The 27,360-nt window shown below is 44.6% G+C and overlaps 12 non-coding genes and 1 pseudogene across 12 annotated transcripts; all 13 read right to left on the bottom strand.

Moving 5' to 3' along the window:
• Positions 1 to 7,627: 7,627 nt before the first annotated feature.
• LOC142685876 (U2 spliceosomal RNA) lies at positions 7,628 to 7,717 on the bottom strand (annotated as a pseudogene).
• A 1,280-nt stretch (positions 7,718 to 8,997) lies between these two features.
• Positions 8,998 to 9,188, bottom strand: LOC142685743 (U2 spliceosomal RNA). The gene has a single exon (XR_012855193.1). It is a non-coding gene; the product is annotated as a U2 spliceosomal RNA (small nuclear RNA).
• Positions 9,189 to 10,488: 1,300 nt separating this feature from the next.
• On the bottom strand, positions 10,489 to 10,679 carry LOC142685742 (U2 spliceosomal RNA). Its single transcript, XR_012855192.1, has one exon. It is a non-coding gene; the product is annotated as a U2 spliceosomal RNA (small nuclear RNA).
• Positions 10,680 to 11,975: 1,296 nt separating this feature from the next.
• LOC142685741 (U2 spliceosomal RNA) lies at positions 11,976 to 12,166 on the bottom strand. Its single transcript, XR_012855191.1, has one exon. It is a non-coding gene; the product is annotated as a U2 spliceosomal RNA (small nuclear RNA).
• Positions 12,167 to 13,450: 1,284 nt separating this feature from the next.
• Positions 13,451 to 13,641, bottom strand: LOC142685740 (U2 spliceosomal RNA). Its single transcript, XR_012855190.1, has one exon. It is a non-coding gene; the product is annotated as a U2 spliceosomal RNA (small nuclear RNA).
• A 1,265-nt stretch (positions 13,642 to 14,906) lies between these two features.
• Positions 14,907 to 15,097, bottom strand: LOC142685739 (U2 spliceosomal RNA). Its single transcript, XR_012855189.1, has one exon. It is a non-coding gene; the product is annotated as a U2 spliceosomal RNA (small nuclear RNA).
• A 1,280-nt stretch (positions 15,098 to 16,377) lies between these two features.
• Positions 16,378 to 16,568, bottom strand: LOC142685737 (U2 spliceosomal RNA). Its single transcript, XR_012855188.1, has one exon. It is a non-coding gene; the product is annotated as a U2 spliceosomal RNA (small nuclear RNA).
• Positions 16,569 to 17,872: 1,304 nt separating this feature from the next.
• On the bottom strand, positions 17,873 to 18,063 carry LOC142685736 (U2 spliceosomal RNA). Its single transcript, XR_012855187.1, has one exon. It is a non-coding gene; the product is annotated as a U2 spliceosomal RNA (small nuclear RNA).
• Positions 18,064 to 19,351: 1,288 nt separating this feature from the next.
• LOC142685735 (U2 spliceosomal RNA) lies at positions 19,352 to 19,542 on the bottom strand. The gene has a single exon (XR_012855186.1). It is a non-coding gene; the product is annotated as a U2 spliceosomal RNA (small nuclear RNA).
• Positions 19,543 to 20,826: 1,284 nt separating this feature from the next.
• Positions 20,827 to 21,017, bottom strand: LOC142685852 (U2 spliceosomal RNA). The gene has a single exon (XR_012855291.1). It is a non-coding gene; the product is annotated as a U2 spliceosomal RNA (small nuclear RNA).
• Positions 21,018 to 22,293: 1,276 nt separating this feature from the next.
• LOC142685734 (U2 spliceosomal RNA) lies at positions 22,294 to 22,484 on the bottom strand. Its single transcript, XR_012855185.1, has one exon. It is a non-coding gene; the product is annotated as a U2 spliceosomal RNA (small nuclear RNA).
• Positions 22,485 to 23,788: 1,304 nt separating this feature from the next.
• On the bottom strand, positions 23,789 to 23,979 carry LOC142685732 (U2 spliceosomal RNA). Its single transcript, XR_012855183.1, has one exon. It is a non-coding gene; the product is annotated as a U2 spliceosomal RNA (small nuclear RNA).
• A 2,282-nt stretch (positions 23,980 to 26,261) lies between these two features.
• On the bottom strand, positions 26,262 to 26,452 carry LOC142685855 (U2 spliceosomal RNA). The gene has a single exon (XR_012855294.1). It is a non-coding gene; the product is annotated as a U2 spliceosomal RNA (small nuclear RNA).
• Positions 26,453 to 27,360: the final 908 nt, after the last annotated feature.

Genomic DNA, 27,360 nt, shown 5'->3' with positions numbered 1-27,360 from the left:
AGAGACATATCAACACCACAGGAGACTTCTGTATGTGAACAACCGATATAAGCATTGATATGAACTACATATGCTGGTGAGGATGTTGAAATATTTGAAAAACGTAACTAGTTTGAATTACTTGTGAAAACAGACATTAACGCATCACGGTAGATGTGAATTGAATCCTATAAAATGACGGAAAAGAATGTGTTTTCTCATGACAATAACAAAATGCACACTGACAATCGGCTAATAATAGACTGGTATAAGAAAACGTGACACGATATTAGAATAGTTAGATATAAATTCCGTATTCCATGAAGTGTGTAAAATGTTCATTAGCCTAATTCTGTATTATAGTTGACCCTGTATGGCCAAACAAATACATATAAACGGCAGAAGAAAACATTAGATAACTGACTATAATATTAACAACAGTTGTACATGTATGGTCCAACAGTATTGATTTGAGATTATGGTTTGCCTCTATTCATATACTACCGAAATATCTAAAAATAAGCCCATTTCTTACACTCATATGCTACATATTTTCAAAACAATCAAAACTAAGAGATCTTTACGCATTGGAATAAACCCAAGGTAAGAGCGAAGTCTATTGAGATCAACATGATCATAACTGTGTCATATGAGTACATAAAGTGAGTACCATACTTGAATGAATATAATTAATTGTAAGTGTGTTTCAGCAGTCCAACGAAAAAGGAAAATACGGCATGGTGGGAAACGTCCACCCCGAGAAGAAGTCGGAAAGGAGGATGACCCACAGCCGCGGCCCGGCCATCCAGCAGCAACTAGTAAGTAGCACAGATGTTTGTGGTAAATGGTGCAATATATTGTCAGATTATTTTTGATGGTTAATATTATTATGGTATATATATATACAAATGTTGCCTTTGAATTATTGACAAAAGTATTGGGTTGGCAAGGGTAGGACTAATAGTAACATTAATATATTTAATGAAAAAATAATGAAGCCCAATTGTCAGGGATTTAATTTATGAAAAATAAAATAAAATAATGTATTACTAGATGAAGTTATTGTAGTACCGCGCAATGGGTATTCATTTATAATGATCATTATTATCATAAGTAAATTATTAATTCTGGAGTTTAGATTGAATGTAGATATCTAGTAATTCATAATGTTGATATATTTAACCATACCCGCTTATAGGGGATTTATTATATAAGAGCCAGAATAAAATATTACTCGTCAAAACATTGTACTTAATGTCCAAATGATATTTATTATATTTATTTCTTTGAAATGCTCGTTGTTGACACTAATGGAATTTGTGTTCCGAGGTGTAAATTGGATATAGATATCTCAGAGTTCAATAGTGGAACATAAGTTCCTTCCTGAGATTAAGTCCCTGGGGAAAGCGGGTTTCTAGATTATAAATCCAGAATGCCTCCCTCGTGAGCAAACGGTGTTTCAGGTCTCCTCCTCTCATCGTCCCCCTTACTTTCTCTATAGCATATGTACAAAATGAGCTGACATTTCTGTTATGGCAAGTGACAAAATGTCTGGCTGCATTGGAAATATTGATGATAGATGGATTACGTATATAACCAAGATGTTCCAAAATACGGGTTTTAAATTTCCTTGTAGTGCAGCCTACATATTTGAGTTTGCATATCGTACATTCAATAATGTAGACTACATAGTCACTGTTGCAATTCATGTAAGATTTGACAGCAAAGATGGTAGTTTCTGTGGAATTTGAGTATTGTTTGTTTATTTTTACAAAATTACAGACTTTACATGGACTAACCCCACACTTGTAAAACCCTTTATGTGTAAGCCAAGTAGGCTTGGGGTTGTTTGTTGGTAAAAGTGATGGGGATAATAAATTACCCAGGGTTTGCGCCCTGCGTGAAACTACTCTACATCCCTCTTTCAAAAGTCTCTCTAATTTGGGATCTTCATATAGTAAAGGAATGTATTTTAATACCATATTTTTGATAGTATCAAACTGGTTGCTATATTGTAGCACAAGAGTTGGAGTGCTGTAATTTTTTGTTGGGATATTTTGAGTTCTGTTCGATGTTATAAGAGAATCTCTATTTTTAGTTCCAACAATATTTTTAGCCCTTGCCAGGGTCCAATCTTTATAACCTCTAGCTTTAAGTCTTTGACAGATGATAGACTCCTCTTTGGTATATCCTACATGGGAACTACAGTTGCGTTTAGCCCGTGTCAGCTCACCTATGGGGATAGCAGAGATGGTATGAATAGGATGACAGCTAGTAGCATGCAATATGGTGTTACCTGATATTGGTTTGCAGTAGATATCAGATTGAATAATATCTCCAATTTTACAAGTCAGACTCAAATCCAGAAAATTGATGCACGTTGGATTGAAATTATGAGTAAATCTGAGGTTGGAATCATTATTGTTCATAAATGATATGAACAGTGGTATGGCAGATACATCTCCTTCCCAAATGAATAGGAGATCATCAATGTATCTGCCATACCAATGGATAGAATTAGAAAATGGGTTGGCTGGAGAATATATATAGTGTTCCTCCCACCATGCCATGGTGAGATTGGCTATGGAGGGAGAGAACTTGGCCCCCATGGATACTCCACGTTTTTGTAAGTAAAATTTGTCTGCAAAACTAAAGTAATTGTGTGTCATGAGGTAATGGGTTATTTCTATCAAAAATATTTGCATGTCCTTGTCATAACCACTATATTTATTGAGATGATATCTCAGTGCCTCTAGGGCGATGTCTTGTGGAATACTTGTGTAAAGGGCAACAACATCACAGGTGAGCCACGTGAAATCATGATACCAAATTTTTTTGTGGAATGCCTCAAGGACATCTTTGGTGTCCTTGAGGTGCCCCGGTGTTCTGATAACCAAAGGCTGGAGGAAAATATCCAGCCACTCAGATGTCCTTTCAGTAAGGGAACCTATGCCAGAGACAATTGGTCGCATGGAGGGAGGATTCAATCCCTTATGTGTCTTGGGAAGTGCATGAAGGATAGGAACTATTGGATGTTCTACCAGCAAATATTTGAGTTCTTTATTTGAGAGTATGCCCAGATTTGATCCTTTGTCTAATATTTTATTGAGAATGGTGTAAAATTTCTCAGTCGGATTGCGGTCTAATCTGGTGTACGTATCTGTATCGTTTAACAGTGTCATGATCTGGCTGATATATACATCTTTATCCAACACAGTGATGCTACCTCCCTTATCTGCCATGCGGATAACTATGTCTGGGTTATCTTGTAGCGATCTTATTGCCTGTTTCTCTGATAATGTAAGATTATGTGAGAAATTATCACTATTGACAGATTCTTGAATTTTATGCAGTTCGCGTTCCATGATCTGCTGAAAGGTGTCCATAGAGTCGGTGCGAGACTGAATCGGATAAAATCCTGGATTCTTGACTTCAAAAGTGGATGTCGGAAGGGGAGATGGATTAGTATGTTGTCCAGCCAGGTCTTCCAAATGTAGCAATGTAGTTTGTTCCTGGAACGACAATGTCCTGTATGCATTGACTACTTGAGATGTTGATGATATTTCTGATGAGGGAATGACTTGAGTTTCTTCAGAGGATAAAAAGTGTCTCTTAATAGTGAGATTTCGTACAAACTTATTTATATCGAGCAATGTACTGAATAGATCGAAATTTTGATTCGGTACGAAATTTAGTCCCAATGAAAGAACTTTAATCTGAGATGTCGTAAGAGACATGGATGAAAGATTGACTACGTCTAAGGTTCTTAGTGCCTCTGGTTCCTCAGTCTGCGGGGCAATGTGATGCCGGCTTGATTTATGCTTGCGACCCCCCCTCCTCCCCCGTTTTTTGAAACATCATGTGTGCTATTATAGTTGGATCTTGACCGTTGATTATATCTGGACGTATCTGTATCCGATTCACCCTCTGCCCCATCCGTGGTTTCAGGTTCAGTGGAACTGAAACTGACTTTGTGAGAGTTAGGTAGATATTTGTGTGGAGAACGTCTATTCCTCAGGATAGATTTGGTCTTATATCTGTTGTAATTTGCTCGATGCCATGTGTAGACTTCATTATTACTATAATCCTGGTTGTCCCTCTGGAACTTCACTTTTTTTGTTTCTGCGATCGATTTCTCCAATTGTTCCAGGTGATCGTTAGTGCGTTTCTGCAGTAATGTGAAGTCTGGTGAGCTGGAGGATAGATTGATCTCCTCCCTTATTTTGCTGATATCCTTTTGCAATTCCAATAATTTGATATTTTCTTGCTTGGTAATCAGCCGCATAAGGTTGATCGAGCAGTCTGTTAGAATATTATTCCATTCCATTGAAAATTCATCCGAGTAGTTCATCCCCATAGGTGAGCTGACACGGGCTAAACGCAACTGTAGTTCCCATGTAGGATATACCAAAGAGGAGTCTATCATCTGTCAAAGACTTAAAGCTAGAGGTTATAAAGATTGGACCCTGGCAAGGGCTAAAAATATTGTTGGAACTAAAAATAGAGATTCTCTTATAACATCGAACAGAACTCAAAATATCCCAACAAAAAATTACAGCACTCCAACTCTTGTGCTACAATATAGCAACCAGTTTGATACTATCAAAAATATGGTATTAAAATACATTCCTTTACTATATGAAGATCCCAAATTAGAGAGACTTTTGAAAGAGGGATGTAGAGTAGTTTCACGCAGGGCGCAAACCCTGGGTAATTTATTATCCCCATCACTTTTACCAACAAACAACCCCAAGCCTACTTGGCTTACACATAAAGGGTTTTACAAGTGTGGGGTTAGTCCATGTAAAGTCTGTAATTTTGTAAAAATAAACAAACAATACTCAAATTCCACAGAAACTACCATCTTTGCTGTCAAATCTTACATGAATTGCAACAGTGACTATGTAGTCTACATTATTGAATGTACGATATGCAAACTCAAATATGTAGGCTGCACTACAAGGAAATTTAAAACCCGTATTTTGGAACATCTTGGTTATATACGTAATCCATCTATCATCAATATTTCCAATGCAGCCAGACATTTTGTCACTTGCCATAACAGAAATGTCAGCTCATTTTGTACATATGCTATAGAGAAAGTAAGGGGGACGATGAGAGGAGGAGACCTGAAACACCGTTTGCTCACGAGGGAGGCATTCTGGATTTATAATCTAGAAACCCGCTTTCCCCAGGGACTTAATCTCAGGAAGGAACTTATGTTCCACTATTGAACTCTGAGATATCTATATCCAATTTACACCTCGGAACACAAATTCCATTAGTGTCAACAACGAGCATTTCAAAGAAATAAATATAATAAATATCATTTGGACATTAAGTACAATGTTTTGACGAGTAATATTTTATTCTGGCTCTTATATAATAAATCCCCTATAAGCGGGTATGGTTAAATATATCAACATTATGAATTACTAGATATCTACATTCAATCTAAACTCCAGAATTAATAATTTACTTATGATAATAATGATCATTATAAATGAATACCCATTGCGCGGTACTACAATAACTTCATCTAGTAATACATTATTTTATTTTATTTTTCATAAATTAAATCCCTGACAATTGGGCTTCATTATTTTTTCATTAAATATATTAATGTTACTATTAGTCCTACCCTTGCCAACCCAATACTTTTGTCAATAATTCAAAGGCAACATTTGTATATATATATACCATAATAATATTAACCATCAAAAATAATCTGACAATATATTGCACCATTTACCACAAACATCTGTGCTACTTACTAGTTGCTGCTGGATGGCCGGGCCGCGGCTGTGGGTCATCCTCCTTTCCGACTTCTTCTCGGGGTGGACGTTTCCCACCATGCCGTATTTTCCTTTTTCGTTGGACTGCTGAAACACACTTACAATTAATTATATTCATTCAAGTATGGTACTCACTTTATGTACTCATATGACACAGTTATGATCATGTTGATCTCAATAGACTTCGCTCTTACCTTGGGTTTATTCCAATGCGTAAAGATCTCTTAGTTTTGATTGTTTTGAAAATATGTAGCATATGAGTGTAAGAAATGGGCTTATTTTTAGATATTTCGGTAGTATATGAATAGAGGCAAACCATAATCTCAAATCAATACTGTTGGACCATACATGTACAACTGTTGTTAATATTATAGTCAGTTATCTAATGTTTTCTTCTGCCGTTTATATGTATTTGTTTGGCCATACAGGGTCAACTATAATACAGAATTAGGCTAATGAACATTTTACACACTTCATGGAATACGGAATTTATATCTAACTATTCTAATATCGTGTCACGTTTTCTTATACCAGTCTATTATTAGCCGATTGTCAGTGTGCATTTTGTTATTGTCATGAGAAAACACATTCTTTTCCGTCATTTTATAGGATTCAATTCACATCTACCGTGATGCGTTAATGTCTGTTTTCACAAGTAATTCAAACTAGTTACGTTTTTCAAATATTTCAACATCCTCACCAGCATATGTAGTTCATATCAATGCTTATATCGGTTGTTCACATACAGAAGTCTCCTGTGGTGTTGATATGTCTCTAGTATATATATAGACCAATGCTTTTGCCTTGCGGTTGTCGTTTAGTTCCGGATCCAGCGAAGGTTTCTTAGGGGTTGTGAAGTCTCTTTATTTTACATGAGATCTATTATCCTTTTGGATACTTATCAAGTACTTGCTCTATATGTAATAATATTAATACCATATACAACTATATCCAACATATTCATAGAAGAAACTATATTAATGGATTAACATAGGCTATCCCGGGGTAAAGGAGAGGGGGGGGGGGAAACAATATTTATCATTCGTTGAGGACATTAGATTTAGACATTTGTTACGACAAAATACTTATAAAACTCAATTCCAGATTTAGTGATTTGTTATGATACTTATAAATCTTACGATTATAGATGAATTATGAATACTGTACTATACAAATATTTAATTTGTTCTGTTTTCTTCAATTCTTTTTTAACCTTATTCATATACAAATATTTTTAATTCTTTGATATGTCAACATGCCATGTTTGCTTTTCATGTATGTACAAGTATATGTACGACCTGGTGTCTCAGTCTCTTTTGTATGAGCTTACCATTAATTAACGGGCTCATTTATCACCTTCTATACATAAGTTGTTACATCTATATATTATATCCTAGAATCGCTTTTGAAGAACACTGTACACTTGATGTACACATATTATCATTATATAGATTAGATTTTACGATATATTTACTTTCTTGCCCGCTGGGTGTCAGCTACCCCTTGACTGACTATTTCCGCTAATCATCGTCATTTGCATATTGGCTCTTACAGCTGATCACTCAGCATACAAGAGAGCCCCAGACACACGGTCATTATCTTTCTTGCCATGATTAAGAACGCAGACCGCGTTTGAAACGCGTAGGCTTGGGGCATATACCCTAACTACTTGCACTTTGGGACTGCGTCTCCCGTTCTATTTTTACTAAAATTTTTTCCAATAAACATGGGACTCTCATTTCCCTTTTAAACTAACATCAGCGCTGGATCACTCTTCCTCTACATCATTGTATCATACCGCGGGCCGTCGCGGGGATCCGATGGACGCTGTTGGAGACGCAGACCGGTGAGCTGGAGGTTCTCTCCCTGTTTCTATTAATCAGATATTAAACTGATAAGAACAGATACTACACTTGATCTTAGCCAAAAGGCCGAGAAGCGATAACCCGAACGGGCCGCGCGTTGCCCGAGCCTGCCCGATACTGCTGTTCAGCCCTTGCAGCGATTCAGCCTACTTCTAGGCAATTCCATGGGGCCCTGCAGGCTCACACACTCACAGCTACACGGGAGGTGAATAAAGGCCGGAGAGGAAGCCAGACAGGATTTGCTTCTTTTGCTTGCACCACAATGCAGTGCTGAAAGAGGAGGAATCTACATAAAAACGCCTTCCTGGCAACGCCCAAATGCCCTGCTGCCATGCAGATAAACACTGGCAGCGGCAGCAAGTGCATGCCCACAGCCACCCCTTGTTCCTTCACACCTTGTATCAGCTGTAATCCAGTCCAGTCCAGTGCTGCCTGCTGAGCAGCACTGACCAACACTGCCTGGGCCCAGGCTTTTATCTCTGAGGCCCCATTATGATGTCAGAAAGCTGGCTCTGGAATCCTGAGGGCTCCACTATGACACGTGCAAAGTTCCGTCTGAACTTTATATAAGACGGTGAGGCTCAGTCAGTCACTCAGTGTTGCCTGAGAGGGCAACACTGCAACAGCCGGCCGCCAGGCTGTCTTTTTTTTGCACAGCTAGTTGCCTCCAGGAGGCCACAAGAGGGAGACAAGGGACTGCAAAATGGAAAATAGGCATCCACCAACTTTACAGACAACTTCTCCTTGCTCCTACAACCTCCATCCTTGCACAGTTTGTTATTCTTCTAGGTAACATAGTAACAAATCCAAATTGCTGCTCTCTTTGTAGGCAAGCAAGGCTTTGTTGCAACTGCAATTCTTACTTCTTCTTGAAATGTAGGGACGACAGTACATTCCATCACATCCATCTAGTGTACACAGGTAGGTCCATTGTGGCGGGCGGGCTGCTTTATTGGCTGTTTGCTGTTCCCCTACTCCACTCCACTATTTGACTGTTGTGCTGCATCAATCAATCAATCAATCAATCAATCAATCAATCAATCAATCAATCAATCAATCAGTGGCTGGCTCAGGTGCAGCTCTTTAACTTACCTAAAAGGGAGGGCGGAGAGAAGACAAGGAAGGTGAATGAGGTGTTCCAATGTGAAATGCCGGAAACACAGAAACACAGACGACACACAACAAGAGGTGGCAATCTATTCATTAATTGCATTTAATCAATGAGCTCATTATCACTCATGCATTGTCCAACAGGTGTTGAAATAATGGGATTAAAAGGGGAGATCCCTTCAGAAAGACAGAAACAATAGCAAAGACAAAAAACACTTTTGGAATCTGCTTTTAGTCAACACATAAGGAAAGGGTGCACCGGTCCTGGAAATACTGCAATACCAGGTCAATGCGTGGAGTGGACAGAGCAAGCTCTATTTCCATCTCCCTGTTCTAAAAATCCATTTAATATATGGTCCCCAGATAGGGGACGTATCAGATATTAAACTGATAAGAACAGATACTACACTTGATCTTAGCCAAAAGGCCGAGAAGCGATAACCCGAACGGGCCGCGCGTTGCCCGAGCCTGCCCGATACTGCTGTTCAGCCCTTGCAGCGATTCAGCCTACTTCTAGGCAATTCCATGGGGCCCTGCAGGCTCACACACTCACAGCTACACGGGAGGTGAATAAAGGCCGGAGAGGAAGCCAGACAGGATTTGCTTCTTTTGCTTGCACCACAATGCAGTGCTGAAAGAGGAGGAATCTACATAAAAACGCCTTCCTGGCAACGCCCAAATGCCCTGCTGCCATGCAGATAAACACTGGCAGCGGCAGCAAGTGCATGCCCACAGCCACCCCTTGTTCCTTCACACCTTGTATCAGCTGTAATCCAGTCCAGTCCAGTGCTGCCTGCTGAGCAGCACTGACCAACACTGCCTGGGCCCAGGCTTTTATCTCTGAGGCCCCATTATGATGTCAGAAAGCTGGCTCTGGAATCCTGAGGGCTCCACTATGACACGTGCAAAGTTCCGTCTGAACTTTATATAAGACGGTGAGGCTCAGTCAGTCACTCAGTGTTGCCTGAGAGGGCAACACTGCAACAGCCGGCCGCCAGGCTGTCTTTTTTTTGCACAGCTAGTTGCCTCCAGGAGGCCACAAGAGGGAGACAAGGGACTGCAAAATGGAAAATAGGCATCCACCAACTTTACAGACAACTTCTCCTTGCTCCTACAACCTCCATCCTTGCACAGTTTGTTCTTCTTCTAGGTAACATAGTAACAAATCCAAATTGCTGCTCTCTTTGTAGGCAAGCAAGGCTTTGTTGCAACTGCAATTCTTACTTCTTCTTGAAATGTAGGGACGACAGTACATTCCATCACATCCATCTAGTGTACACAGGTAGGTCCATTGTGGCGGGCAGGCGAGCGGGCGGGCTGCTTTATTGGCTGTTTGCTGTTCCCCTACTCCACTCCACTATTTGACTGTTGTGCTGCATCAATCAATCAATCAATCAATCAATCAATCAATCAATCAATCAATCAATCAATCAATCAATCAGTGGCTGGCTCAGGTGCAGCTCTTTAACTTACCTAAAAGGGAGGGCGGAGAGAAGACAAGGAAGGTGAATGAGGTGTTCCAATGTGAAATGCCGGAAACACAGAAACACAGACGACACACAACAAGAGGTGGCAATCTATTCATTAATTGCATTTAATCAATGAGCTCATTATCACTCATGCATTGTCCAACAGGTGTTGAAATAATGGGATTAAAAGGGGAGATCCCTTCAGAAAGACAGAAACAATAGCAAAGACAAAAAACACTTTTGGAATCTGCTTTTAGTCAACACATAAGGAAAGGGTGCACCGGTCCTGGAAATACTGCAATACCAGGTCAATGCGTGGAGTGGACAGAGCAAGCTCTATTTCCATCTCCCTGTTCTAAAAATCCATTTAATATATGGTCCCCAGATAGGGGACGTATCAGATATTAAACTGATAAGAACAGATACTACACTTGATCTTAGCCAAAAGGCCGAGAAGCGATAACCCGAACGGGCCGCGCGTTGCCCGAGCCTGCCCGATACTGCTGTTCAGCCCTTGCAGCGATTCAGCCTACTTCTAGGCAATTCCATGGGGCCCTGCAGGCTCACACACTCACAGCTACACGGGAGGTGAATAAAGGCCGGAGAGGAAGCCAGACAGGATTTGCTTCTTTTGCTTGCACCACAATGCAGTGCTGAAAGAGGAGGAATCTACATAAAAACGCCTTCCTGGCAACGCCCAAATGCCCTGCTGCCATGCAGATAAACACTGGCAGCGGCAGCAAGTGCATGCCCACAGCCACCCCTTGTTCCTTCACACCTTGTATCAGCTGTAATCCAGTCCAGTCCAGTGCTGCCTGCTGAGCAGCACTGACCAACACTGCCTGGGCCCAGGCTTTTATCTCTGAGGCCCCATTATGATGTCAGAAAGCTGGCTCTGGAATCCTGAGGGCTCCACTATGACACGTGCAAAGTTCCGTCTGAACTTTATATAAGACGGTGAGGCTCAGTCAGTCACTCAGTGTTGCCTGAGAGGGCAACACTGCAACAGCCGGCCGCCAGGCTGTCTTTTTTTTGCACAGCTAGTTGCCTCCAGGAGGCCACAAGAGGGAGACAAGGGACTGCAAAATGGAAAATAGGCATCCACCAACTTTACAGACAACTTCTCCTTGCTCCTACAACCTCCATCCTTGCACAGTTTGTTATTCTTCTAGGTAACATAGTAACACATCCAAATTGCTGCTCTCTTTGTAGGCAAGCAAGGCTTTGTTGCAACTGCAATTCTTACTTCTTCTTGAAATGTAGGGACGACAGTACATTCCATCACATCCATCTAGTGTACACAGGTAGGTCCATTGTGGCGGGCAGGCGAGCGGGCGGGCTGCTTTATTGGCTGTTTGCTGTTCCCCTACTCCACTCCACTATTTGACTGTTGTGCTGCATCAATCAATCAATCAATCAATCAATCAATCAATCAATCAATCAATCAATCAATCAATCAGTGGCTGGCTCAGGTGCAGCTCTTTAACTTACCTAAAAGGGAGGGCGGAGAGAAGACAAGGAAGGTGAATGAGGTGTTCCAATGTGAAATGCCGGAAACACAGAAACACAGACGACACACAACAAGAGGTGGCAATCTATTCATTAATTGCATTTAATCAATGAGCTCATTATCACTCATGCATTGTCCAACAGGTGTTGAAATAATGGGATTAAAAGGGGAGATCCCTTCAGAAAGACAGAAACAATAGCAAAGACAAAAAACACTTTTGGAATCTGCTTTTAGTCAACACATAAGGAAAGGGTGCACCGGTCCTGGAAATACTGCAATACCAGGTCAATGCGTGGAGTGGACAGAGCAAGCTCTATTTCCATCTCCCTGTTCTAAAAATCCATTTAATATATGGTCCCCAGATAGGGGACGTATCAGATATTAAACTGATAAGAACAGATACTACACTTGATCTTAGCCAAAAGGCCGAGAAGCGATAACCCGAACGGGCCGCGCGTTGCCCGAGCCTGCCCGATACTGCTGTTCAGCCCTTGCAGCGATTCAGCCTACTTCTAGGCAATTCCATGGGGCCCTGCAGGCTCACACACTCACAGCTACACGGGAGGTGAATAAAGGCCGGAGAGGAAGCCAGACAGGATTTGCTTCTTTTGCTTGCACCACAATGCAGTGCTGAAAGAGGAGGAATCTACATAAAAACGCCTTCCTGGCAACGCCCAAATGCCCTGCTGCCATGCAGATAAACACTGGCAGCGGCAGCAAGTGCATGCCCACAGCCACCCCTTGTTCCTTCACACCTTGTATCAGCTGTAATCCAGTCCAGTCCAGTGCTGCCTGCTGAGCAGCACTGACCAACACTGCCTGGGCCCAGGCTTTTATCTCTGAGGCCCCATTATGATGTCAGAAAGCTGGCTCTGGAATCCTGAGGGCTCCACTATGACACGTGCAAAGTTCCGTCTGAACTTTATATAAGACGGTGAGGCTCAGTCAGTCACTCAGTGTTGCCTGAGAGGGCAACACTGCAACAGCCGGCCGCCAGGCTGTCTTTTTTTTGCACAGCTAGTTGCCTCCAGGAGGCCACAAGAGGGAGACAAGGGACTGCAAAATGGAAAATAGGCATCCACCAACTTTACAGACAACTTCTCCTTGCTCCTACAACCTCCATCCTTGCACAGTTTGTTATTCTTCTAGGTAACATAGTAACAAATCCAAATTGCTGCTCTCTTTGTAGGCAAGCAAGGCTTTGTTGCAACTGCAATTCTTACTTCTTCTTGAAATGTAGGGACGACAGTACATTCCATCACATCCATCTAGTGTACACAGGTAGGTCCATTGTGGCGGGCAGGCGAGCGGGCGGGCTGCTTTATTGGCTGTTTGCTGTTCCCCTACTCCACTCCACTATTTGACTGTTGTGCTGCATCAATCAATCAATCAATCAATCAATCAATCAATCAATCAATCAATCAATCAATCAGTGGCTGGCTCAGGTGCAGCTCTTTAACTTACCTAAAAGGGAGGGCGGAGAGAAGACAAGGAAGGTGAATGAGGTGTTCCAATGTGAAATGCCGGAAACACAGACGACACACAACAAGAGGTGGCAATCTATTCATTAATTGCATTTAATCAATGAGCTCATTATCACTCATGCATTGTCCAACAGGTGTTGAAATAATGGGATTAAAAGGGGAGATCCCTTCAGAAAGACAGAAACAATAGCAAAGACAAAAAACACTTTTGGAATCTGCTTTTAGTCAACACATAAGGAAAGGGTGCACCGGTCCTGGAAATACTGCAATACCAGGTCAATGCGTGGAGTGGACAGAGCAAGCTCTATTTCCATCTCCCTGTTCTAAAAATCCATTTAATATATGGTCCCCAGATAGGGGACGTATCAGATATTAAACTGATAAGAACAGATACTACACTTGATCTTAGCCAAAAGGCCGAGAAGCGATAACCCGAACGGGCCGCGCGTTGCCCGAGCCTGCCCGATACTGCTGTTCAGCCCTTGCAGCGATTCAGCCTACTTCTAGGCAATTCCATGGGGCCCTGCAGGCTCACACACTCACAGCTACACGGGAGGTGAATAAAGGCCGGAGAGGAAGCCAGACAGGATTTGCTTCTTTTGCTTGCACCACAATGCAGTGCTGAAAGAGGAGGAATCTACATAAAAACGCCTTCCTGGCAACGCCCAAATGCCCTGCTGCCATGCAGATAAACACTGGCAGCGGCAGCAAGTGCATGCCCACAGCCACCCCTTGTTCCTTCACACCTTGTATCAGCTGTAATCCAGTCCAGTCCAGTGCTGCCTGCTGAGCAGCACTGACCAACACTGCCTGGGCCCAGGCTTTTATCTCTGAGGCCCCATTATGATGTCAGAAAGCTGGCTCTGGAATCCTGAGGGCTCCACTATGACACGTGCAAAGTTCCGTCTGAACTTTATATAAGACGGTGAGGCTCAGTCAGTCACTCAGTGTTGCCTGAGAGGGCAACACTGCAACAGCCGGCCGCCAGGCTGTCTTTTTTTTGCACAGCTAGTTGCCTCCAGGAGGCCACAAGAGGGAGACAAGGGACTGCAAAATGGAAAATAGGCATCCACCAACTTTACAGACAACTTCTCCTTGCTCCTACAACCTCCATCCTTGCACAGTTTGTTATTCTTCTAGGTAACATAGTAACAAATCCAAATTGCTGCTCTCTTTGTAGGCAAGCAAGGCTTTGTTGCAACTGCAATTCTTACTTCTTCTTGAAATGTAGGGAACATTCCATCACATCCATCTAGTGTACACAGGTAGGTCCATTGTGGCGGGCAGGCGAGCGGGCGGGCTGCTTTATTGGCTGTTTGCTGTTCCCCTACTCCACTCCACTATTTGACTGTTGTGCTGCATCAATCAATCAATCAATCAATCAATCAATCAATCAGTGGCTGGCTCAGGTGCAGCTCTTTAACTTACCTAAAAGGGAGGGCGGAGAGAAGACAAGGAAGGTGAATGAGGTGTTCCAATGTGAAATGCCGGAAACACAGAAACACAGACGACACACAACAAGAGGTGGCAATCTATTCATTAATTGCATTTAATCAATGAGCTCATTATCACTCATGCATTGTCCAACAGGTGTTGAAATAATGGGATTAAAAGGGGAGATCCCTTCAGAAAGACAGAAACAATAGCAAAGACAAAAAACACTTTTGGAATCTGCTTTTAGTCAACACATAAGGAAAGGGTGCACCGGTCCTGGAAATACTGCAATACCAGGTCAATGCGTGGAGTGGACAGAGCAAGCTCTATTTCCATCTCCCTGTTCTAAAAATCCATTTAATATATGGTCCCCAGATAGGGGACGTATCAGATATTAAACTGATAAGAACAGATACTACACTTGATCTTAGCCAAAAGGCCGAGAAGCGATAACCCGAATGGGCCGCGCGTTGCCCGAGCCTGCCCGATACTGCTGTTCAGCCCTTGCAGCGATTCAGCCTACTTCTAGGCAATTCCATGGGGCCCTGCAGGCTCACACACTCACAGCTACACGGGAGGGGAATAAAGGCCGGAGAGGAAGCCAGACAGGATTTGCTTCTTTTGCTTGCACCACAATGCAGTGCTGAAAGAGGAGGAATCTACATAAAAACGCCTTCCTGGCAACGCCCAAATGCCCTGCTGCCATGCAGATAAACACTGGCAGCGGCAGCAAGTGCATGCCCACAGCCACCCCTTGTTCCTTCACACCTTGTATCAGCTGTAATCCAGTCCAGTCCAGTGCTGCCTGCTGAGCAGCACTGACCAACACTGCCTGGGCCCAGGCTTTTATCTCTGAGGCCCCATTATGATGTCAGAAAGCTGGCTCTGGAATCCTGAGGGCTCCACTATGACACGTGCAAAGTTCCGTCTGAACTTTATATAAGACGGTGAGGCTCAGTCAGTCACTCAGTGTTGCCTGAGAGGGCAACACTGCAACAGCCGGCCGCCAGGCTGTCTTTTTTTTGCACAGCTAGTTGCCTCCAGGAGGCCACAAGAGGGAGACAAGGGACTGCAAAATGGAAAATAGGCATCCACCAACTTTACAGACAACTTCTCCTTGCTCCTACAACCTCCATCCTTGCACAGTTTGTTATTCTTCTAGGTAACATAGTAACAAATCCAAATTGCTGCTCTCTTTGTAGGCAAGCAAGGCTTTGTTGCAACTGCAATTCTTACTTCTTCTTGAAATGTAGGGACGACAGTACATTCCATCACATCCATCTAGTGTACACAGGTAGGTCCATTGTGGCGGGCAGGCGAGCGGGCGGGCTGCTTTATTGGCTGTTTGCTGTTCCCCTACTCCACTCCACTATTTGACTGTTGTGCTGCATCAATCAATCAATCAATCAATCAATCAATCAATCAATCAATCAGTGGCTGGCTCAGGTGCAGCTCTTTAACTTACCTAAAAGGGAGGGCGGAGAGAAGACAAGGAAGGTGAATGAGGTGTTCCAATGTGAAATGCCGGAAACACAGAAACACAGACGACACACAACAAGAGGTGGCAATCTATTCATTAATTGCATTTAATCAATGAGCTCATTATCACTCATGCATTGTCCAACAGGTGTTGAAATAATGGGATTAAAAGGGGAGATCCCTTCAGAAAGACAGAAACAATAGCAAAGACAAAAAACACTTTTGGAATCTGCTTTTAGTCAACACATAAGGAAAGGGTGCACCGGTCCTGGAAATACTGCAATACCAGGTCAATGCGTGGAGTGGACAGAGCAAGCTCTATTTCCATCTCCCTGTTCTAAAAATCCATTTAATATATGGTCCCCAGATAGGGGACGTATCAGATATTAAACTGATAAGAACAGATACTACACTTGATCTTAGCCAAAAGGCCGAGAAGCGATAACCCGAATGGGCCGCGCGTTGCCCGAGCCTGCCCGATACTGCTGTTCAGCCCTTGCAGCGATTCAGCCTACTTCTAGGCAATTCCATGGGGCCCTGCAGGCTCACACACTCACAGCTACACGGGAGGTGAATAAAGGCCGGAGAGGAAGCCAGACAGGATTTGCTTCTTTTGCTTGCACCACAATGCAGTGCTGAAAGAGGAGGAATCTACATAAAAACGCCTTCCTGGCAACGCCCAAATGCCCTGCTGCCATGCAGATAAACACTGGCAGCGGCAGCAAGTGCATGCCCACAGCCACCCCTTGTTCCTTCACACCTTGTATCAGCTGTAATCCAGTCCAGTCCAGTGCTGCCTGCTGAGCAGCACTGACCAACACTGCCTGGGCCCAGGCTTTTATCTCTGAGGCCCCATTATGATGTCAGAAAGCTGGCTCTGGAATCCTGAGGGCTCCACTATGACACGTGCAAAGTTCCGTCTGAACTTTATATAAGACGGTGAGGCTCAGTCAGTCACTCAGTGTTGCCTGAGAGGGCAACACTGCAACAGCCGGCCGCCAGGCTGTCTTTTTTTTGCACAGCTAGTTGCCTCCAGGAGGCCACAAGAGGGAGACAAAGGACTGCAAAATGGAAAATAGGCATCCACCAACTTTACAGACAACTTTTCCTTGCTCCTACAACCTCCATCCTTGCACAGTTTGTTATTCTTCTAGGTAACATAGTAACAAATCCAAATTGCTGCTCTCTTTGTAGGCAAGCAAGGCTTTGTTGCAACTGCAATTCTTACTTCTTCTTGAAATGTAGGGACGACAGTACATTCCATCACATCCATCTAGTGTACACAGGTAGGTCCATTGTGGCGGGCAGGCGAGCGGGCGGGCTGCTTTATTGGCTGTTTGCTGTTCCCCTACTCCACTCCACTATTTGACTGTTGTGCTGCATCAATCAATCAATCAATCAGTCAATCAATCAATCAATCAATCAATCAATCAATCAATCAATCAATCAGTGGCTGGCTCAGGTGCAGCTCTTTAACTTACCTAAAAGGGAGGGCGGAGAGAAGACAAGGAAGGTGAATGAGGTGTTCCAATGTGAAATGCCGGAAACACAGAAACACAGACGACACACAACAAGAGGTGGCAATCTATTCATTAATTGCATTTAATCAATGAGCTCATTATCACTCATGCATTGTCCAACAGGTGTTGAAATAATGGGATTAAAAGGGGAGATCCCTTCAGAAAGACAGAAACAATAGCAAAGACAAAAAACACTTTTGGAATCTGCTTTTAGTCAACACATAAGGAAAGGGTGCACCGGTCCTGGAAATACTGCAATACCAGGTCAATGCGTGGAGTGGACAGAGCAAGCTCTATTTCCATCTCCCTGTTCTAAAAATCCATTTAATATATGGTCCCCAGATAGGGGACGTATCAGATATTAAACTGATAAGAACAGATACTACACTTGATCTTAGCCAAAAGGCCGAGAAGCGATAACCCGAACGGGCCGCGCGTTGCCCGAGCCTGCCCGATACTGCTGTTCAGCCCTTGCAGCGATTCAGCCTACTTCTAGGCAATTCCATGGGGCCCTGCAGGCTCACACACTCACAGCTACACGGGAGGTGAATAAAGGCCGGAGAGGAAGCCAGACAGGATTTGCTTCTTTTGCTTGCACCACAATGCAGTGCTGAAAGAGGAGGAATCTACATAAAAACGCCTTCCTGGCAACGCCCAAATGCCCTGCTGCCATGCAGATAAACACTGGCAGCGGCAGCAAGTGCATGCCCACAGCCACCCCTTGTTCCTTCACACCTTGTATCAGCTGTAATCCAGTCCAGTCCAGTGCTGCCTGCTGAGCAGCACTGACCAACACTGCCTGGGCCCAGGCTTTTATCTCTGAGGCCCCATTATGATGTCAGAAAGCTGGCTCTGGAATCCTGAGGGCTCCACTATGACACGTGCAAAGTTCCGTCTGAACTTTATATAAGACGGTGAGGCTCAGTCAGTCACTCAGTGTTGCCTTAGAGGGCAACACTGCAACAGCCGGCCGCCAGGCTGTCTTTTTTTTGCACAGCTAGTTGCCTCCAGGAGGCCACAAGAGGGAGACAAGGGACTGCAAAATGGAAAATAGGCATCCACCAACTTTACAGACAACTTCTCCTTGCTCCTACAACCTCCATCCTTGCACAGTTTGTTATTCTTCTAGGTAACATAGTAACAAATCCAAATTGCTGCTCTCTTTGTAGGCAAGCAAGGCTTTGTTGCAACTGCAATTCTTACTTCTTCTTGAAATGTAGGGACGACAGTACATTCCATCACATCCATCTAGTGTACACAGGTAGGTCCATTGTGGCGGGCAGGCGAGCGGGCGGGCTGCTTTATTGGCTGTTTGCTGTTCCCCTACTCCACTCCACTATTTGACTGTTGTGCTGCATCAATCAATCAATCAATCAATCAATCAATCAATCAATCAATCAATCAATCAGTGGCTGGCTCAGGTGCAGCTCTTTAACTTACCTAAAAGGGAGGGCGGAGAGAAGACAAGGAAGGTGAATGAGGTGTTCCAATGTGAAATGCCGGAAACACAGAAACACAGACGACACACAACAAGAGGTGGCAATCTATTCATTAATTGCATTTAATCAATGAGCTCATTATCACTCATGCATTGTCCAACAGGTGTTGAAATAATGGGATTAAAAGGGGAGATCCCTTCAGAAAGACAGAAACAATAGCAAAGACAAAAAACACTTTTGGAATCTGCTTTTAGTCAACACATAAGGAAAGGGTGCACCGGTCCTGGAAATACTGCAATACCAGGTCAATGCGTGGAGTGGACAGAGCAAGCTCTATTTCCATCTCCCTGTTCTAAAAATCCATTTAATATATGGTCCCCAGATAGGGGACGTATCAGATATTAAACTGATAAGAACAGATACTACACTTGATCTTAGCCAAAAGGCCGAGAAGCGATAACCCGAACGGGCCGCGCGTTGCCCGAGCCTGCCCGATACTGCTGTTCAGCCCTTGCAGCGATTCAGCCTACTTCTAGGCAATTCCATGGGGCCCTGCAGGCTCACACACTCACAGCTACACGGGAGGTGAATAAAGGCCGGAGAGGAAGCCAGACAGGATTTGCTTCTTTTGCTTGCACCACAATGCAGTGCTGAAAGAGGAGGAATCTACATAAAAACGCCTTCCTGGCAACGCCCAAATGCCCTGCTGCCATGCAGATAAACACTGGCAGCGGCAGCAAGTGCATGCCCACAGCCACCCCTTGTTCCTTCACACCTTGTATCAGCTGTAATCCAGTCCAGTCCAGTGCTGCCTGCTGAGCAGCACTGACCAACACTGCCTGGGCCCAGGCTTTTATCTCTGAGGCCCCATTATGATGTCAGAAAGCTGGCTCTGGAATCCTGAGGGCTCCACTATGACACGTGCAAAGTTCCGTCTGAACTTTATATAAGACGGTGAGGCTCAGTCAGTCACTCAGTGTTGCCTGAGAGGGCAACACTGCAACAGCCGGCCGCCAGGCTGTCTTTTTTTTGCACAGCTAGTTGCCTCCAGGAGGCCACAAGAGGGAGACAAGGGACTGCAAAATGGAAAATAGGCATCCACCAACTTTACAGACAACTTCTCCTTGCTCCTACAACCTCCATCCTTGCACAGTTTGTTATTCTTCTAGGTAACATAGTAACAAATCCAAATTGCTGCTCTCTTTGTAGGCAAGCAAGGCTTTGTTGCAACTGCAATTCTTACTTCTTCTTGAAATGTAGGGACGACAGTACATTCCATCACATCCATCTAGTGTACACAGGTAGGTCCATTGTGGCGGGCAGGCGAGCGGGCGGGCTGCTTTATTGGCTGTTTGCTGTTCCCCTACTCCACTCCACTATTTGACTGTTGTGCTGCATCAATCAATCAATCAATCAATCAATCAATCAATCAATCAATCAATCAGTGGCTGGCTCAGGTGCAGCTCTTTAACTTACCTAAAAGGGAGGGCGGAGAGAAGACAAGGAAGGTGAATGAGGTGTTCCAATGTGAAATGCCGGAAACACAGAAACACAGACGACACACAACAAGAGGTGGCAATCTATTCATTAATTGCATTTAATCAATGAGCTCATTATCACTCATGCATTGTCCAACAGGTGTTGAAATAATGGGATTAAAAGGGGAGATCCCTTCAGAAAGACAGAAACAATAGCAAAGACAAAAAACACTTTTGGAATCTGCTTTTAGTCAACACATAAGGAAAGGGTGCACCGGTCCTGGAAATACTGCAATACCAGGTCAATGCGTGGAGTGGACAGAGCAAGCTCTATTTCCATCTCCCTGTTCTAAAAATCCATTTAATATATGGTCCCCAGATAGGGGACGTATCAGATATTAAGCTGATAAGAACAGATACTACACTTGATCTTAGCCAAAAGGCCGAGAAGCGATAACCCGAACGGGCCGCGCGTTGCCCGAGCCTGCCCGATACTGCTGTTCAGCCCTTGCAGCGATTCAGCCTACTTCTAGGCAATTCCATGGGGCCCTGCAGGCTCACACACTCACAGCTACACGGGAGGTGAATAAAGGCCGGAGAGGAAGCCAGACAGGATTTGCTTCTTTTGCTTGCACCACAATGCAGTGCTGAAAGAGGAGGAATCTACATAAAAACGCCTTCCTGGCAACGCCCAAATGCCCTGCTGCCATGCAGATAAACACTGGCAGCGGCAGCAAGTGCATGCCCACAGCCACCCCTTGTTCCTTCACACCTTGTATCAGCTGTAATCCAGTCCAGTCCAGTGCTGCCTGCTGAGCAGCACTGACCAACACTGCCTGGGCCCAGGCTTTTATCTCTGAGGCCCCATTATGATGTCAGAAAGCTGGCTCTGGAATCCTGAGGGCTCCACTATGACACGTGCAAAGTTCCGTCTGAACTTTATATAAGACGGTGAGGCTCAGTCAGTCACTCAGTGTTGCCTGAGAGGGCAACACTGCAACAGCCGGCCGCCAGGCTGTCTTTTTTTTGCACAGCTAGTTGCCTCCAGGAGGCCACAAGAGGGAGACAAGGGACTGCAAAATGGAAAATAGGCATCCACCAACTTTACAGACAACTTCTCCTTGCTCCTACAACCTCCATCCTTGCACAGTTTGTTATTCTTCTAGGTAACATAGTAACAAATCCAAATTGCTGCTCTCTTTGTAGGCAAGCAAGGCTTTGTTGCAACTGCAATTCTTACTTCTTCTTGAAATGTAGGGACGACAGTACATTCCATCACATCCATCTAGTGTACACAGGTAGGTCCATTGTGGCGGGCAGGCGAGCGGGCGGGCTGCTTTATTGGCTGTTTGCTGTTCCCCTACTCCACTCCACTATTTGACTGTTGTGCTGCATCAATCAATCAATCAATCAATCAATCAATCAATCAATCAGTGGCTGGCTCAGGTGCAGCTCTTTAACTTACCTAAAAGGGAGGGCGGAGAGAAGACAAGGAAGGTGAATGAGGTGTTCCAATGTGAAATGCCGGAAACACAGAAACACAGACGACACACAACAAGAGGTGGCAATCTATTCATTAATTGCATTTAATCAATGAGCTCATTATCACTCATGCATTGTCCAACAGGTGTTGAAATAATGGGATTAAAAGGGGAGATCCCTTCAGAAAGACAGAAACAATAGCAAAGACAAAAAACACTTTTGGAATCTGCTTTTAGTCAACACATAAGGAAAGGGTGCACCGGTCCTGGAAATACTGCAATACCAGGTCAATGCGTGGAGTGGACAGAGCAAGCTCTATTTCCATCTCCCTGTTCTAAAAATCCATTTAATATATGGTCCCCAGATAGGGGACGTATCAGATATTAAACTGATAAGAACAGATACTACACTTGATCTTAGCCAAAAGGCCGAGAAGCGATAACCCGAACGGGCCGCGCGTTGCCCGAGCCTGCCCGATACTGCTGTTCAGCCCTTGCAGCGATTCAGCCTACTTCTAGGCAATTCCATGGGGCCCTGCAGGCTCACACACTCACAGCTACACGGGAGGTGAATAAAGGCCGGAGAGGAAGCCAGACAGGATTTGCTTCTTTTGCTTGCACCACAATGCAGTGCTGAAAGAGGAGGAATCTACATAAAAACGCCTTCCTGGCAACGCCCAAATGCCCTGCTGCCATGCAGATAAACACTGGCAGCGGCAGCAAGTGCATGCCCACAGCCACCCCTTGTTCCTTCACACCTTGTATCAGCTGTAATCCAGTCCAGTCCAGTGCTGCCTGCTGAGCAGCACTGACCAACACTGCCTGGGCCCAGGCTTTTATCTCTGAGGCCCCATTATGATGTCAGAAAGCTGGCTCTGGAATCCTGAGGGCTCCACTATGACACGTGCAAAGTTCCGTCTGAACTTTATATAAGACGGTGAGGCTCAGTCAGTCACTCAGTGTTGCCTGAGAGGGCAACACTGCAACAGCCGGCCGCCAGGCTGTCTTTTTTTTGCACAGCTAGTTGCCTCCAGGAGGCCACAAGAGGGAGACAAGGGACTGCAAAATGGAAAATAGGCATCCACCAACTTTACAGACAACTTCTCCTTGCTCCTACAACCTCCATCCTTGCACAGTTTGTTATTCTTCTAGGTAACATAGTAACAAATCCAAATTGCTGCTCTCTTTGTAGGCAAGCAAGGCTTTGTTGCAACTGCAATTCTTACTTCTTCTTGAAATGTAGGGACGACAGTACATTCCATCACATCCATCTAGTGTACACAGGTAGGTCCATTGTGGCGGGCAGGCGAGCGGGCGGGCTGCTTTATTGGCTGTTTGCTGTTCCCCTACTCCACTCCACTATTTGACTGTTGTGCTGCATCAATCAATCAATCAATCAATCAATCAATCAATCAATCAATCAATCAATCAATCAATCAATCAATCAGTGGCTGGCTCAGGTGCAGCTCTTTAACTTACCTAAAAGGGAGGGCGGAGAGAAGACAAGGAAGGTGAATGAGGTGTTCCAATGTGAAATGCCGGAAACACAGAAACACAGACGACACACAACAAGAGGTGGCAATCTATTCATTAATTGCATTTAATCAATGAGCTCATTATCACTCATGCATTGTCCAACAGGTGTTGAAATAATGGGATTAAAAGGGGAGATCCCTTCAGAAAGACAGAAACAATAGCAAAGACAAAAAACACTTTTGGAATCTGCTTTTAGTCAACACATAAGGAAAGGGTGCACCGGTCCTGGAAATACTGCAATACCAGGTCAATGCGTGGAGTGGACAGAGCAAGCTCTATTTCCATCTCCCTGTTCTAAAAATCCATTTAATATATGGTCCCCAGATAGGGGACGTATCAGATATTAAACTGATAAGAACAGATACTACACTTGATCTTAGCCAAAAGGCCGAGAAGCGATAACCCGAACGGGCCGCGCGTTGCCCGAGCCTGCCCGATACTGCTGTTCAGCCCTTGCAGCGATTCAGCCTACTTCTAGGCAATTCCATGGGGCCCTGCAGGCTCACACACTCACAGCTACACGGGAGGTGAATAAAGGCCGGAGAGGAAGCCAGACAGAAGAGGCTGGACGCAGCTGCAGGCTTAAGGGAAGCCGACATGACCGTCCTGGTAGGGAAAGGGTTAATGTTACGAGGTCAGGGAAAGTTGAAGGAGCTGAAGGAGGGACGGGGAGGAGTTAAGGGGGGCGGGGGGGCCGTTACTGCGCTTCCCGCTGTTTCTCGGCATTGAGCCGGAAGCAGCGGGAGGAGTAACACACATTAAGCAAAGCTCCCACCCTCCCACCCTTGTTTTGTTACTCCTTAGGTCTTATGTACGTCTGTCTATGAGCGTTTTGTTTTATTTTGTGTGCTTATTTAACATGTTTTTCTTTTTTCCGGAGTAGGTTCTGTTGTCATGGCAGCTGGCGGGGGGAGTCCTTGAGGCCAGTCAGTACAAAATGGTGGGGGGGTCGCATCGGGGGTATGCGTCCCCCAAAAAAGGTACATGGTTGAAGACTTCATCGGGTGTTATCCCTTTGAAGTGGTCTTCTGGTAGAAGGTATGTCACTTGAAGGCTTCATCGGGTGTTATCCCTTTGAAGTGGACTTCTAGTGGTCGGTATATCACTTGAGGGCTTCATCGGGTGTTATCCCCTTGAAGTGGACTTCTAGTGGTTGGAGCCATCTGCAGAGGTGAACGGTGCTTCCGAGCTGGTTTACGGCTGGAGGTAATTAGTGGTTTGCAGATGGCTAATTCGGTGTGTTCTTGAAAGGAACATCTGAAGGGGCTTCAAGGACTTCCTCTGCTCGGGTTAATGTTAACGTTTAATTGTTATTTATGATTCTGACCCATGTTGGGTCATGTGAATTATTAGGAGGAATTCTCTGGTGGATTCCTAACTAGTTATCCGAATGTTTCGGATTTAAATTGTTTTTATAAAACTGTGAAATTAATAAACGGCTGCTGTGGCCATTTCACATCCAACCTCGGTGTCATGTGTCGTTACTAAATGGGGGTGGGGGATAGTATGGTTTAAGGTTAACACACGACTCTACCTAGGCAGGTCAAGGATTTGCTTCTTTTGCTTGCACCACAATGCAGTGCTGAAAGAGGAGGAATCTACATAAAAACGCCTTCCTGGCAACGCCCAAATGCCCTGCTGCCATGCAGATAAACACTGGCAGCGGCAGCAAGTGCATGCCCACAGCCACCCCTTGTTCCTTCACACCTTGTATCAGCTGTAATCCAGTCCAGTCCAGTGCTGCCTGCTGAGCAGCACTGACCAACACTGCCTGGGCCCAGGCTTTTATCTCTGAGGCCCCATTATGATGTCAGAAAGCTGGCTCTGGAATCCTGAGGGCTCCACTATGACACGTGCAAAGTTCCGTCTGAACTTTATATAAGACGGTGAGGCTCAGTCAGTCACTCAGTGTTGCCTGAGAGGGCAACACTGCAACAGCCGGCCGCCAGGCTGTCTTTTTTTTGCACAGCTAGTTGCCTCCAGGAGGCCACAAGAGGGAGACAAGGGACTGCAAAATGGAAAATAGGCATCCACCAACTTTACAGACAACTTCTCCTTGCTCCTACAACCTCCATCCTTGCACAGTTTGTTATTCTTCTAGGTAACATAGTAACAAATCCAAATTGCTGCTCTCTTTGTAGGCAAGCAAGGCTTTGTTGCAACTGCAATTCTTACTTCTTCTTGAAATGTAGGGACGACAGTACATTCCATCACATCCATCTAGTGTACACAGGTAGGTCCATTGTGGCGGGCAGGCGAGCGGGCGGGCTGCTTTATTGGCTGTTTGCTGTTCCCCTACTCCACTCCACTATTTGACTGTTGTGCTGCATCAATCAATCAATCAATCAATCAATCAATCAATCAATCAATCAATCAATCAATCAGTGGCTGGCTCAGGTGCAGCTCTTTAACTTACCTAAAAGGGAGGGCGGAGAGAAGACAAGGAAGGTGAATGAGGTGTTCCAATGTGAAATGCCGGAAACACAGAAACACAGACGACACACAACAAGAGGTGGCAATCTATTCATTAATTGCATTTAATCAATGAGCTCATTATCACTCATGCATTGTCCAACAGGTGTTGAAATAATGGGATTAAAAGGGGAGATCCCTTCAGAAAGACAGAAACAATAGCAAAGACAAAAAACACTTTTGGAATCTGCTTTTAGTCAACACATAAGGAAAGGGTGCACCGGTCCTGGAAATACTGCAATACCAGGTCAATGCGTGGAGTGGACAGAGCAAGCTCTATTTCCATCTCCCTGTTCTAAAAATCCATTTAATATATGGTCCCCAGATAGGGAACGTATCAGATATTAAACTGATAAGAACAGATACTACACTTGATCTTAGCCAAAAGGCCGAGAAGCGATAACCCGAACGGGCCGCGCGTTGCCCGAGCCTGCCCGATACTGCTGTTCAGCCCTTGCAGCGATTCAGCCTACTTCTAGGCAATTCCATGGGGCCCTGCAGGCTCACACACTCACAGCTACACGGGAGGTGAATAAAGGCCGGAGAGGAAGCCAGACAGGATTTGCTTCTTTTGCTTGCACCACAATGCAGTGCTGAAAGAGGAGGAATCTACATAAAAACGCCTTCCTGGCAACGCCCAAATGCCCTGCTGCCATGCAGATAAACACTGGCAGCGGCAGCAAGTGCATGCCCACAGCCACCCCTTGTTCCTTCACACCTTGTATCAGCTGTAATCCAGTCCAGTCCAGTGCTGCCTGCTGAGCAGCACTGACCAACACTGCCTGGGCCCAGGCTTTTATCTCTGAGGCCCCATTATGATGTCAGAAAGCTGGCTCTGGAATCCTGAGGGCTCCACTATGACACGTGCAAAGTTCCGTCTGAACTTTATATAAGACGGTGAGGCTCAGTCAGTCACTCAGTGTTGCCTGAGAGGGCAACACTGCAACAGCCGGCCGCTAGGCTGTCTTTTTTTTGCACAGCTAGTTGCCTCCAGGAGGCCACAAGAGGGAGACAAGGGACTGCAAAATGGAAAATAGGCATCCACCAACTTTACAGACAACTTCTCCTTGCTCCTACAACCTCCATCCTTGCACAGTTTGTTATTCTTCTAGGTAACATAGTAACAAATCCAAATTGCTGCTCTCTTTGTAGGCAAGCAAGGCTTTGTTGCAACTGCAATTCTTACTTCTTCTTGAAATGTAGGGACGACAGTACATTCCATCACATCCATCTAGTGTACACAGGTAGGTCCATTGTGGCGGGCAGGCGAGCGGGCGGGCTGCTTTATTGGCTGTTTGCTGTTCCCCTA

Source organism: Rhinoderma darwinii, assembly GCF_050947455.1.
Source record: "Rhinoderma darwinii isolate aRhiDar2 chromosome 5 unlocalized genomic scaffold, aRhiDar2.hap1 SUPER_5_unloc_15, whole genome shotgun sequence".
Lineage (NCBI taxonomy): Eukaryota > Metazoa > Chordata > Amphibia > Anura > Rhinodermatidae > Rhinoderma > Rhinoderma darwinii.
Note: the sequence above shows the minus strand (reverse complement) of the source record. Positions and strands in the feature narration are given on the sequence as shown.